Below are 13751 nucleotides of genomic sequence, written 5' to 3' on the forward strand. Positions count from 1 at the left end.
GACCGAATTTCCCTCGGGATGGTATGGTGAGGAGTAATGGAGTTCAACACCCATCGTCCTCATGGTGTCCCTGAAAGCCTTAGAGGCAAATGCAGGGCCCTGGTCCGAATGGAATGCTGCAACCGCATATGTACCGATAAAGATCAGCAAATCTTTTATAACAGTCCGGGCGTCAGCCGACCGCTGTGGCCATACCCACAGGAATCTAGAACAGGAATCTACAGCCACTAAAATGTATTTGTATGCACCATCAGGTTGCAAAGGACCACAGTGGTCCAGGTACACACAATGGAGTGGTTTGTCTGACACTAAGAGAGATGTCTGCGGAGGGCGTCTGATATTCGAGCCCTTAATCTGCTGACAAATGTCACAGCAAAGGACATACTGTTTAGTCCGTCTGCATAGACCAGGCCACCAGTACCGTTGTTGTAGAATGGTGATAGTGGCCTGTATACCAGCATGTGCAGAAGCGACACCCTCATGTGCAGCTGTAATCAATTCCAATCTCTGATCTTCATTTGGGATCACTCGATCACCAACATCTGGAATTGTTGCAAAAGCAACATTCTGTGCACTGATATGATATGTATAGTTCGTAGGGTATCCTTTCGGAAGGGGCTTGCCTGCAGCCGAGGCTTTAACGGCAAGCAGTATTTCATTATCCAACCTCGTCCGGGAACGAGTCACTGCAGCCACAGAAGCCATAGCTACTGAAGCTTTGGCTGCTTCGTCAGCCAATGTATTACCGGCAACATGTATTCCTACACGTTGGTGCCCCAATGTATGAACTACATGGACACATGGCAGCTTATCCTTAAGATCAGCCACCCTTCCCCACAATATTTTGTGTTTAATGGTGTTCCCTTTAGAATCTCTAAACCCGTTCAGTATCCAATGATTAAGGTATTTATTGTATGACTGGACGCAGTAATACGAATCACAGACGATCAAAGTCTGTGTTCCTGGCTCTGAATGTTCGAGCGCTAGAAGAAGAGCCTTAAGCTCGGCCAACTGGGCTGTGCAGTCCCCTAAGGTCTGAGTGTACGTGTTATGAGGATTAAAAACTCCGTCTTCCATTACCCCGCACACGGCTGCGCAAGCTGCCGAGTATTGATGTTTAGTACCCACAGCCGGTTGTGCCGATCCGTCAGTGTAAATGATGGTATCATAACTGTCTATTGGCAATATGTGTAAGGGAGCGGGGTACTCCTGTTCATACTGGAGAAATTCTTGTGACTGAAGTCTTGGGTCAAACACATAATCAACATCAGTGGCCATCAGAGATGTTGCCCATTGAATCCAGCGTGGATGCAATGCCTTAGCGTTAGGAACGCTCGCTTTAGTGACAGCCTCTAAGGCCGGAACCGGGGAGACAACAACAATGCGTTCCCCCTGGGAAAGCGGTCTCTCCTTTATGACGGCAATATGAACTGCCGTCAGAATTTTTTCAGTAGGAGCAAAACTTTTTTCTGCATTGGAGTACAAATGTGATTTGTATGCTATTGGCACCGTGTCACCCTCATTAAAGGTGACATAGGTAAATCCTAGGGCACCAGCTATTATTCTGATGACCAAATTCGTTTTATTGTCCCGTGTGTACAAGTGTCTAGCTTCTAGCATGTCTCGTTGTATGTCCCTTAGTATGTGTGTGTGTTCAATTGGCCATCGCCTGCTAGAATAATTGGGCTGAATTAAATCATATAGTGGCTTCACGCGTTCAGCATAATCTGGAATATATGTTCTGCCAAAATTAAAGAAACCCAGTAATGACTGTAATTTCTTAAGCGTGTTCGGAGGCTGTAGCTGAGCTCACTTCTCTAGGAAGTGTGGGGCCAGGCTCTTCCCCTCGTTTGATAGTTCATATCCTAGGAACAATACACTAAGAAAGGCTATCTTGCTTTTCTTAAAATTAAATTTATATCCGAAGGCGGCAAATCCCAAAATTATCCGATCGACCCTGGCAAGATGAATGTCAAGGGTGTCATCAGTGAGATAGATATCATCCACATATGATAATGCCTTGGAATCAAGCTCCTGTAATATTGATGTGACACGGGCCGAAAACAGTCCCGGGCTGTTTTTATAGCCTTGTGGTAAACGACAAAAGCGTTTCTGAGAACCATAGGAAAATGCACTCAGGTCTCTACTTTCATGTGCTAAATTCTGGCAGAAAAAACCATTAGATATATCCAATGTAGTTTTGTATTTTTTAAGCACTATATTATTAATTAGCGCTGTGCTGTGTGAATTTTGTATAGCATAAGTGCGTGCATGACTATTCAAGTGCCTATAATCAACCACTATTCTATATGAATGATCAGGTTTCGCAACGGGAAATAGCGGATTATTCATTGCCGATGTACAGGGCTCAATTACTCCCTGGTATTCAAGTTGTGACAGTATCTCCGTCACTGGAGCTTTTGCTTCATGTTTAACAGGGTATTGTGGCTGCGGGTGTGGCGTAGACCGAACGGGAATAACATGGCAAGGAGAGTCCTTGTCCCATCCTACATGATTACGGTATAATGCAGGTGCCTGCGCTAAAGCCCATTCAGCAGCTAATGCTCGTTTGTCTGTCTTCGGAACAAGATCGGAGAAAGAAGGCAAAATGACATCTTCCCCATGTGGGAGCATGCGGACATGTTCAGGTGGCCAGTCTCTCTCGGCCAACAGGATATCACTAGTAAGTTCATCCCAGAATATTACATTAATAATGGGTTCCACGTCTCCCTCTATCTGAATTGTTAAATCAAAAACCCGATCGGGTGGAAGTACGCGTCCATCCGCCGTTTCAACTGCGATGTAATCGCTAGTTGCTGTCGCATCCAGATGATCTTTCAGATTCTGGCGACATATCGTGACCTCTGCCGCGCTGTCCAACAGAGTCACTGCCCACTTCTTGTTCCTCAACAGTGTTCTCAATACTACTGGCATTTTTAATGGTCAGTGCAGCCACTTTTTTCTTTTTAAATTGTGGCTTTTGTTGAGGAGTCTTTTCTTCTTTTTTAACAGTAGACTGTGGCGAGTCTTTCCGTTGCACCAACATCTCCTGTGGACCACGAACTGCTGATGTCCCCGATGAGGGTTCATACACGGTCATGCCCCTTGAGACTGAGGTTGCTCCGCGAGGCCACCTATGAGCCTTCTGTTATACAAACTAACATGGATGAGGACGCTGCAGCGAGTGTCGATACACCGATGAATATGGCTCACTTCTGCTCTGTGGATCCGTTTGTCCGCCCAGTTCTCAATTTCTCTTCAGACGATGTTGATTCATTTTTAAGATCCTTGAATGGTGACTTCGATGACATTCTTCAAGATCCTGCATATAGCACATAATTTGGTGAATTCGCTTGCCAGTTCCCGGTTCTAAAAAAATATTGCAATTTAACTGAAAGTTTGCGATACTTGTCATGGTTGATATTAACATCTCTGAATGTTTTTTTTTTTTTTGTTTAACTTTAAGAAGAAAAAAAAGAAAAAAAAACGTGTTTTAACACACAGCATTTATTTTTGTCATTACGTACATTTTTTTAGCTTGAGTTTTCATTTTTCGTTTTTTGGCTTTTTTGGTTCAGTAGCAGTTTTTTTAGCGCTTGGGTTTCCTTTCCTTCATCATACCTGTTACGGCAATGGGGAGGGTGTAGTGAATCCTAGTTTGTTTTAGCGGGATAAAAGGAGTTACCTTAGCCGTAGGCTTGTAAACTTGTGCCCCCGTCACCCAGTGACTTTTAACCTACTTAGCTTGCTCTGTCATAGTCCATTTAATTATTTATTTCCTTTAAAATGGCGGCCTTGTTTATAGTTAGGCCACTTGTTATGGGTTCTATTATCAGTGTCATTGCGCCAAGGCGTCAAGATCAAGCACGAAAGACAAACATACAGTAGGCATTCACACTTAGGGATTTTCCCTCTCTATACTTTCGAGGGATTGTTGATATTAATTGCCGTCCCAAGCATGCCTGTTATCTATTGTTATGAATAACACTTATGTCAGGGGACCTTGTAGATCTGTATAAATACAACACACTTTTAGACAGATAATCAGAGGGATTCCGACCAGAGGGCATCGCCACCATCGCTGATACCGATGCTGCAGTCATCTTGACACTGATCCAGTCTTCGTGTCCCTGCGGAGTCTGAGATAGAGACCTCATTCCAAGGTAACAAGGGTCGGGGGCTCCTCTCATGGACACGGTTTTGGCAGATTAGGTTTAACGAACACAGTTCTTCCTTTTTAGGTAGGAGGTTAGACCTACTCTCCTTAGGGTATTAGGGCTTATTCCATCTTTTACATATACATATATTTTTATCTTATATTGCATAATGGTGGGGGTCTTTATAACAATGACTCTCCTCTTTACAATACTGTTGCTTGGTATATTCATTATCCTAATCATTGCAGTTCATGCAACTTATCACAAATTGCAGTTATGTTGAATAAAAACTATTATAACTTTACTGCATCTGTGTTATTGCCTTTGTTTGTATGAGACATTATAAATCTGTGAGAAAAGGGTAATTTCCGTTTAACCACGACAACCCTGAGATATTGTATTTTGAGTCCATGCGTAAGCGACTGCTACAAATCACCTTTTACTATTGTGTTTTCGGTGAGGTACTGCTAGTAAGCCGGTAAGGTTTGGACAACAGTTACAAATAGTTGTAGGAAGAGACTTAGTCACCTACGAACTAAAGTACTGTCATCCTGAGACCAGCAGTCTTGCTCAGAGCAAGAGTCCAAACTACGACAACACAAGAACATGAGAAAGAAGATAATGCAAGAACCAGAAGAGACTTCAAGACACAAAGGGTGGATTCCTGGCCTAAAGACCTGTGGAAGAATGGGACTAAGTCCACGAAGCACAGAAGAGTCCAGGGAGGACAGGAGCCCCTGCTAACCCGAATCAAGGTGCAAAAGAAGAACCACTGGTGAAGAACAACAGTCAGTACTGCACCCAAGAAGATGGATGCGGGTCCCTGGTTGGTTCAGATGATATCCCACACAGGATGGATGACTGCATTCGGGTTTGCCTCGCTGGATTCCGCCAACAAGCCTTGGCACACGCAAAGCTCACGGTTAGCGGAAAATGGCACTGCCCAGGACCAGGAGGGACCTGGTGGACTCTACCCAGGAGGGGGTCAGAAAGGGCTCTGAGCAACTCAGAGAGCCCACAGAAGACCAGGCAGCGCACACAGGAGTCCCCCAGCATGGGGACAAAGGAGTTGCAAAAAGGAGGCCCACGCAGCACAAAATCAAAGGATCCCACACCGCCAAAGAACCACTCAGGAAGCTGTGCATCACAGCAAAGAGTGCTGGGGGGCGGAGCTACATTGTGCACAAAGAATTTCGTAGAAGGATGCCAACAAGCCTTGGCAACTGAAAAACACGTGGTGCACAGGGGTACTGTCTTGCGTGGGAAGGCAAGCTCCTACCTCCACCAAAGTTGGGCAATAGGACGTCAGGACCATCGGGACCACTTCAGTCCACCACCCGTGATGCAGAATCCATGCAACTCGTCAGGAGAGTGGATCCACGCAGATTATTGTCATTGCAGAGAGATGCCTGCTGAAGCAGGGGAGTGACTCCTTCACTCCAAGGGAGATTCCTTCATTCTTTTAGTGCAGGCTGAAGACAGGCTATCCTCTGAGGATGCACGACCAGGAAACAGTTGCATTTGCTGGCCAGAGCTGAAGATACAATGTTGCAGAAGTCATCTTTGCTTCTTTGTTGCAGTTTGTGGAGTTAGTGGAGGGTCCAGGTGCATTTCTTCGGTGAGAAGGTGAAGTAAAGGATGCAGAGGATTCCTGTTGGAGTCTTGCAATCCGAATCTGAAGAACCTCTCAAAGGAAAGACCCTAAATAGCCCTGAAAGGGGGATTGGTCAGCTAAACAGGTAACCTATCAGGGAAGGGCTCTGATGCCACCTGCTGGCACTGGCCACTCAGATGCTTCCAGAGTTCACTGCCAACTTGTAATCCAAGATGGCAAAATCCAGGGACCCTCTGGAGGAGCTCTGAGCACCACACCTGGGGTGGTGATGGACAGGGGAGTGGTCGCTCCCCTTTCCTTTGTCCAGTTTCATGCCAGAGCAGGGACTGGGGGTACCTGAACCAGTGCAGCCTGGATTATGCAAGGAGGGCACCAAATGACCCGTTCAAAGCATTTCCAGTGGCCTGGGGAAGGAGGCTACCTCTCCCAAGCCTGCAACACATATTTGCAAAGGAAGAGGGTGTAACACTTCTCTCCCAAAGGAAATCCTTTGTTCTGCCTTCCTGGGCTTGAACTTTTCAAGCAACAGGAGGGCAGAAACCTGTCTGAGAGGTGGCAGCAGCTGGGGCTACCTGGAAAACCTCAGAAGGCTGGAATGGCAATCCTGGGGGTCCTCTAAGGAGCCTCCAGAGTGCGTGAAATCATACAACCAATGCTTGCAAAAGCCTTGGGGTATGATTCCAACATGTTTGATACTAAACATACCTATGTTCGGAGTTACCATTATGTAGTTGGACATAGGTAGTGAACTATTTCCAGTGCACGTGTAAAATGGCATCCCCGCACTCACGAAGTCTGGGAAAATGGTCCTGGAGGTCATGGGGGCACCTCTGCTAGTGCAGGGGTGCCCTCACACACAGGTACTCTGCACCCTGCCCTCAGGGCTGGAGAGCCTGGTATAGGGGTGACATATAAGTGACCTGGTGCAGTGTAACTGGCAGTGAAAGGGTGTATGCACCTTTTCACGCAGGCTGCAATGGCAGTCCTGCAGAAGCCTTTGCATGGGCTCCCTATGGGTGGCAAAAGAAATGCTGCAGCCCATAGGGTTCCCCTGGAACCCCAATGCCCTGGGTACCTAAGTACCATATACTAGGGACTTGTAAGGAGGCACCAGTATGCCAATTGTGGGTGAAATACTGGGTTACCAGTATTGCAACAACCATAATTTAAGGTAGGGAGCATAACTACTGGGATCCTGATTAGCAGGATCTCAGTAGACACACTCAAACACACTGGCAAACAGGCCAAAAGTGTGGGTAACCAAGCTAGAAAGAGGCTACTTTCCTACAAGGTTAGCATCCACAATAATGATTTACAAGCTTTTATACACTGACTTTTACATGAATGACTCAAATAGTGAATCAAGAAGTCATAAGCTCATAGTACCTATGCTTATGCCAACTTATGTACAATATCACAAATTCAAGAAAGGTAATCTGGCCGACAATATTTCGATCTCCTAGACAAGTATCAGGATCATCCTAAGCCTTCGTTAAGCTTGAGTTGAAAGAGTTACAGAGTGCGTGTAGCCAAAACAGCGAAAATAAATCTGACTCACGTCTTACATGAGTGAGAAGGCAATCAACGGAGATCTGAATCTCTAATCAAGCGCCAATGCCATAAAGTAGTAGTAGAGTGGAGTAGTGTCACAGTGTAATAGAGTGTCATAGAGTGGAGTGGCAGAGTGTCATAGAGTGGAAAGGCATAAAGAAGAGTGAAATGGCATAGAGTGAAGTAAAGTATCGTGAAGTGGCATAGAGAAAGTTGGATAGTGTGTTGTTGAGCATAGTACATTGTTGTATAGTAGAGTGGCATACAGGGTTGTGCAGTGGCGTAGAGTAGAGTATCATTGATTGAAGTGGCATAGAGTGGCATGCAGTGGTATAGAGTGGAGTAAAGTGGAATGGAGTGGCGTATAGGGAGTTGTGTAGGGAGTTACAGAGTGGAGAAAGTGTTAGAGTTTAATGAAATAGAGTTTCAGAGTCTACTATCATGGAGTGTAATGTTAGAGTGAAGTGTCAGAGTGGAGTTGGGTGGTCTAGAGTGAAGTGGCATAAAGTACAGTGGTGTAAAGTAGATTGGTGTAGAGTGTAGTGGTATAGAGTGCATTGGTTTTGAGTAAAGTGTATGCATTGGCGAAGACTGCACTGGTTTAGCGTACAGTGCATTGGTGTAGAGTGGTGAAGAGTAGAGGGGAGGGGAGCAGAGTGGAATGGCACATCATAGATTGCAGTGGTGTGGAGTGCAGTGGGGCAAAGTGCTGTGTCATAGAATGATGCAGTGCATGGTAGAGTGGTGTGGCACATCATAGATTGCAGTGGTTCAGAGTGCTGTGTCAGAGTGATGCGGTGCATCGTAGAGTGGAGTGGTGCAAGGTAGAGTAGACTGGTGTAGAGTGTAGTGGTGGAGTGCAGTGATGCAGAGTAGAGTGGCATAGAGTGTAGTGACATATAGTACATTGGTGTAGAGTGGCATATAGTTGAGCGGTGCAGAGTGGAGAGGAGTATAGTTCAGTGGCAGAGTGCAGTGTTGCAGAGTAGAGTGTCATAAAGTGCAGTGGTGTAGAGTAGAGTGGCACAGAATGCATTGGCGTAGAGTGCAGTGATGTAGAGTGATGCCGAGTGGAGAAGAGTGTCGTAGAGCACAGTGGTGCAGAGCAGAAAAGAGTTGCGTAGAGTGCCGTGGCATAGAGTAGACTGCTGCAGAGTACATTATAGTGGTGAAGAGTAGATTGTTGAAGAGAATAGCATAGTGATGTAGAGTGCAGTAGCATATAGCGGTGCAGAGCAGATTGGAGTGGCACAGGGTAGATTGGAGTGGTGCAGGGTAGATTGGACTGGCATAGCATTGAATGGAGTTGCGTAGATTGCAGTGGCATAGAGGAGATGATTTCAAAGTAGAATTAAGTGCCCTACAGTGGAGTGGTGTAGAGTAGATTAGAGTGCAGTGGTGCAGAAAAGAGTGCAGTGGGACAGAATACAGTAGCATTGAGTGCAGTGGTGCAGAGTAGAGTGGCATGGAGTTCAGTGGCAGAGATGCCAATGTTGCAGATTAGAGGGTCGCAGAGTACAGTGGTGTATTGTAGAGTGGCATAGAGTGCAGTGGCATAGAGTGCTGTGGCGCAGAGTACAGTGGCATTGGAAGCAGTGGAATAGAGTGCTGTGGTGCAGAGTAGATTGGCATAGAGTGTGGTGGCATATAGTGCATTGGTATTGAGTAAAGTGGTGAAGAGTGCACTGGCAGAGTGCAGTGGTGTAGTGTACTGTGGTTAGAGTAGAATAGCATAGATTGCAATGGCGTGGTGTAGAGTGGAGTGGTACAGCATAGATTGCAGTGGCGTAGAGGAGCACAGAGTGGAGAAAAGTGGTGTAGGGTGCAGTGGTATAGGGTAGATTGTTTCAGAGTAGAGTGAAAAAAAGATAGAGAAAAGATAATATACTTCAATATGCTTAAGTATGTAACGATAACAACAACATAAATAATAACGCTAGGCATAACGGCCCAAAAAGAAATATGGCTTCTCCCTGTTAGCCAAGCTGTAATCAAGCCCTTCATTACCTAGATAACAAAACATTAAACATAAATGTTAGAAAAATATACCCTTCTGATAGCTAAATTGTTGTGTGAAAAGGTAAAATCTGGGCTCAATCTCGACTTCACTGTTTCACCAACTGGTGTGATCTTAGGCAAATACAAATATTGTGTTTCACAGAGTCTCCTTTCTAGCCTGCAGGCATCAGGGTGAGTGGGACTGTGTTTCCTCTTTAGATCTTCCTCATTGTCCTGCAGCTCCTCTTGAAGGCGTCCTGCAGTGCTCCTCTTCAAGGTGGCAGCAGGTGATGCAGAAAAGTAATCATCAAAAAATATTTTCTCCTCCTCGTGCCCTTTGTTCTTATGAGCACCCTTAATGCCCACAGCTGTGAACAGGACAGAAGGGCAGAGGGCGCAGGGGGCCTCCGGACTCCCCTTCATTCTGTTCCCATCAGATTGGAGGATGGTCCCTACAGGGCTGTTAAAAGTAGCGCTTCTGTGCGCTAATGGCCCTCTGAACAATAGAAGTGAGGGGATTTTTTTTTGTCCCCTTGTCCCCCCCAGCTTCGTCCCCTGTGTCCACCACCCTCCAAAATCTGGGGGGATTCATCCCCCGCGTCCCCCACACTTCCTACGCCCATGAGCAGTGGCTGCAACTCCTCAGCCCTCCCTGGATACTTAGTACATACACTCCTTCTGTAAGGGAGGACCTAACCCCACCAAAGCGGAGGAGGAGAAGGTACAAGAACCTGATGGCACAGGAGCAGCCTCCCCGGCCCCTGGGCCCGTTCGGGTGCGGACGGGCACAGACGGTCTTGACTTAGGCGCACCCACTGCACGTGCAAGAGGCTAGAGCGCTAACCGCTCTGTCCGATGTATCTCTTACTTCCTCGTTGTCGCTTCCGTCAATTACAACCAACACATTAAAAATATTAAGACCACCTTTTAAAATTGCAAGAACTTCACGCTCTGATTCCCCATTATACCATTCCCTATTGCGTTGCTCGTTAATAAATGTAACAAGTGAAAAATTAAAACATTAAAAGTATAAAATTCTTAAAATTATTAAGTCTGTACAGTGGCGTAGCGTGGGGGGGTGGACGGTCTCCACCTACTATTTTCACAAGGTGGACACCCTGCCAAGAAGTTGTGCCCCACTGTAAAACATGCTGAATTTGTCCTGGTGTATTTTGCAAACACTCGGACAGGTTCAGCAGGCTGCAGGTTGTCTGCTGTCATCCGAGGAACAACGTGCAGGTTGGGGGGGGGAGGTGGGGGGGGGGTTCCCTATTTGAGACTCCAGGTGGCCCCAATACACATGCTGAATTTAAGGGACCATAAGGCCTCCTTTTATTTGTGAGTCTGAGCTGGGAGCTTTCTGGGGTCTCACACCTAGATGTAACAATACAGTAGAGGGGAAACAAAGGCACACAGCTTGTTAGCATTTCACAGGTACTTAAGAGAGGCACACTTTTGACCTTGTTTTGACCTGCTATATAAGAGATCTGCATGCACTGTGAGGATGCCAGATGTGTTGGTCTGTCCCAGTAGGTACTCAAAATAAGAATTTAAATACTGCATTTTTCTTATTTCTTTCATAACGCTAGTCCTCCCAATGCAGGGTGACAGAGCGCTTTACCTCACACATCCCCATCACATTGACAATAAATAATTCGAGTTTGTAAATCAATGTAAAGGGAATGTGACATAAGACGACGGGGTTACAAGGTGTAGGAGTTGCATGTCCTTCATAGCTCACTGTGCTATACTAGAAGAGTTACAAAGCAACTAACACAAGGATCTCTGTGTTAAAAGCAGTAACCCGCTTACCTATCTACACAGAATAAAAATGTCATCTGCACCTTAGATCAGTAGTTCCCAACCTGTGGTCCGGGGAATCCGGAAGCCTCCTCAGGGGGTCCGCGACTGCTTAGAAAATTTAATAATATTAACAGATTAGGTCCCCAGCTTTCAGCAATGACTCAGCTGGGGGGTCCCCCGATTCCAATAATGATTCAGTGGGGTCCCTGTGTTCCAGTAATGATAAAGTAGAGGTCCATAGAAGTCAATAGGTTGGGAATCACTGCCTTAGATGATGTGCACATGCAATGCCTCACACAGTGATCTCACATGCATACTGCCTAGCTTCGTTAGTGCCACCCACTTCTGTTTTTTAGGACTTGTGCCCTGGGTCCCCCACTCCTCCTTACCCTGCATGAGAGCTCCTGAGTGAGCTTGGAGGATTGGGGGCCTCCATGTACTTTGAAGGGTGGCCCCCTCAACAGTGCTTAATTTGTAAATAAAAATGTGCCGGTGCCCAAAGCCCTCCTCTGAAACATGCAGTTGCTGCAATTAAATGAGAGAACACGGAATACTGAGGCAGCGTAATCCTGAAGCCATATGAAGCCTCTTCAATCCATTTACAGCCACTCCCTGACCCTTCAGCTCACTCTTGCAGCTTTCTGCTTTCTCCTATTGTGACACTTTTTTGTTTTTCTCTTACTCCGTCTTTCCCATATGTATCTTTTGCTCGCAGTAAATGCTTGAGGCAGAAAAGTAAGCGCCGGCCCTCAAAAATAAGTGCTGGTGCTCTGCACTGAAAACAACAAGCACAAATTGAGCACTGCCCCTCATGTTTCTGTGCTGACTTTGTTGGACACCACATGCTAAATATGCAAAAGTGCTCCTGAAGTGCACCTCATAACCCCCTTTCTGAAGTCATCCATTGTGAAAGTCTGACCTAGAATGTTCTACAGACGGGGTCGGGCCTGACCTAAGCCATTTCTGGTGTCTGCTCTGAAACATGAAATTCCTCCTTTCCTGATTTCTCAGTGGTTGATGCCTGTCTGGCGGAAAACTTCTCACTGCTGAGGTCTGTTTATGATACTTAACACTCCTCCCCGCCCCATTCTTCCTGCCCGATGTAGAATATTATTACACAGCTAATGGTTGTTCGACCCTCCTGCTGCACGTCTGCTGTGAGACATTTAAATACGAAGTCCGTTTTAGAGCTCCATTGCCGATGGCTGACCAAGACTATTGGCTCTCGTGGCAGACGCTATTGATGATGTATTTCCTGAGACATTCGATGCCTGATGTCTAATGGAAGATATCTCACTGGTGATGCCCATTCTGGGAAAGGTCCTTTCAGGTGTTGGCAGGGGGGTGGTGGGGGGCAGTTAATACGTAATGTTTGTTCCAGTCTTCTCAAGTGTGAATGTCAAATGCGGAACCTAGCATCACTGGTGGCTGTTCTTGCAAATCTGCTTCCGATGTCTGTCTTGGCACATTTAAATCTGTGATGCCAGTGCCAGATGTCTGTTGCAAGATACCTGGGTTCCAGATGTCTGAACTAAAATATCTCACCGGATATGTCAGTGCGATGATATTAAATTCCCGGTGTCTGTTCCTGACGAGTCTAATGGGCCAACCTGGAAGAGGGCATTTCTGGCACACTGAGCTGCATTCCTCGGTCCTGTGGCTTTTTCTGATAACTTCTTCAAAAGCACCGAGACCTCGCTGAAGATACCACCGTTTTGTGTGTGACTAATAAAGCGCCCAGAAGAGGCGGGGCCAAGTCCGGCTGTGATCGGCTCCTCCCACGGTGGAAAGGGCTGACAAGAAGATGAATTTGTTGTCACCTCGGATAATATAGATACAACTTGAGTGTTAGAGAAAAATGGGAACATGGCTTAAAAACACACGTCCACGCCCAACGTGGGGCTCGAACCCACGACCCTGAGATTAAGAGTCTCATGCTCTACCGACTGAGCTAGCCGGGCTGATATAATGCTATGGAGCCCTCTCTCTACCATATCTACGAACCCCAGGGGTGCTCTTTCCTCAAGATTCTCTAATTGGAGCATCCCGAGCCTCTTGGTGGTGCTCGCCGCTCTCAGTAGCAGCAGTCGGAGCAGGGGATCCGGACTTGGTCCCACTGCTAAATCTGGGATCTGGTCACCAACTCTACTAGCTGCAGGAAGGGAAGACTCATCGTGGAATCTCTGCAGCTGTAAAAGCCTCTGAGACGTAGCGCCCAGAAGATCACAGAAGTGCACGTGCAGGTGAAGACTGAATAAACAGTTTGACCCGAGGGCTGTAGTTCCTCAGTTGGGCAATCCGAGGCTTAAACGGTTTGAAGTTCGGCCCCCGCCCCTTGCAGATAGTGGAGAAGGGAAGGTCTGTGGGTGCGAAGTGTATCTGAATAACACTGGAAAAATCACCATCACATGCATCCATTTCACAGCTCTGATGACATCACCCCTCCCCCTTCCTCAGGTGCCAGGATGGCCGCGCGGTCTCCGGTGCCAGACTCAAGAAGGGACCCCCCTTAGGTGGGTTCCGAGCCCACTTTAACACAGCGATTTTGTGACATAACCTCATTTATAGCAGCTATACTTTCATTCCCTGTGCGAGGATTGTGGGCGCTTTCACGTCATGAGAGTGCG

At 46.6% G+C, this 13751-nt stretch overlaps 1 non-coding gene across 1 annotated transcript; it reads right to left on the reverse strand.

Moving 5' to 3' along the window:
* Window positions 1–13012: 13012 nt before the first annotated feature.
* TRNAK-CUU (transfer RNA lysine (anticodon CUU)) lies at window positions 13013–13085 on the reverse strand. Its single transcript has one exon. It is a non-coding gene; the product is annotated as a tRNA-Lys (tRNA).
* Window positions 13086–13751: the final 666 nt, after the last annotated feature.

This window comes from Pleurodeles waltl, chromosome 6 (genome assembly GCF_031143425.1).
Source record: "Pleurodeles waltl isolate 20211129_DDA chromosome 6, aPleWal1.hap1.20221129, whole genome shotgun sequence".
NCBI lineage: Eukaryota > Metazoa > Chordata > Amphibia > Caudata > Salamandridae > Pleurodeles > Pleurodeles waltl.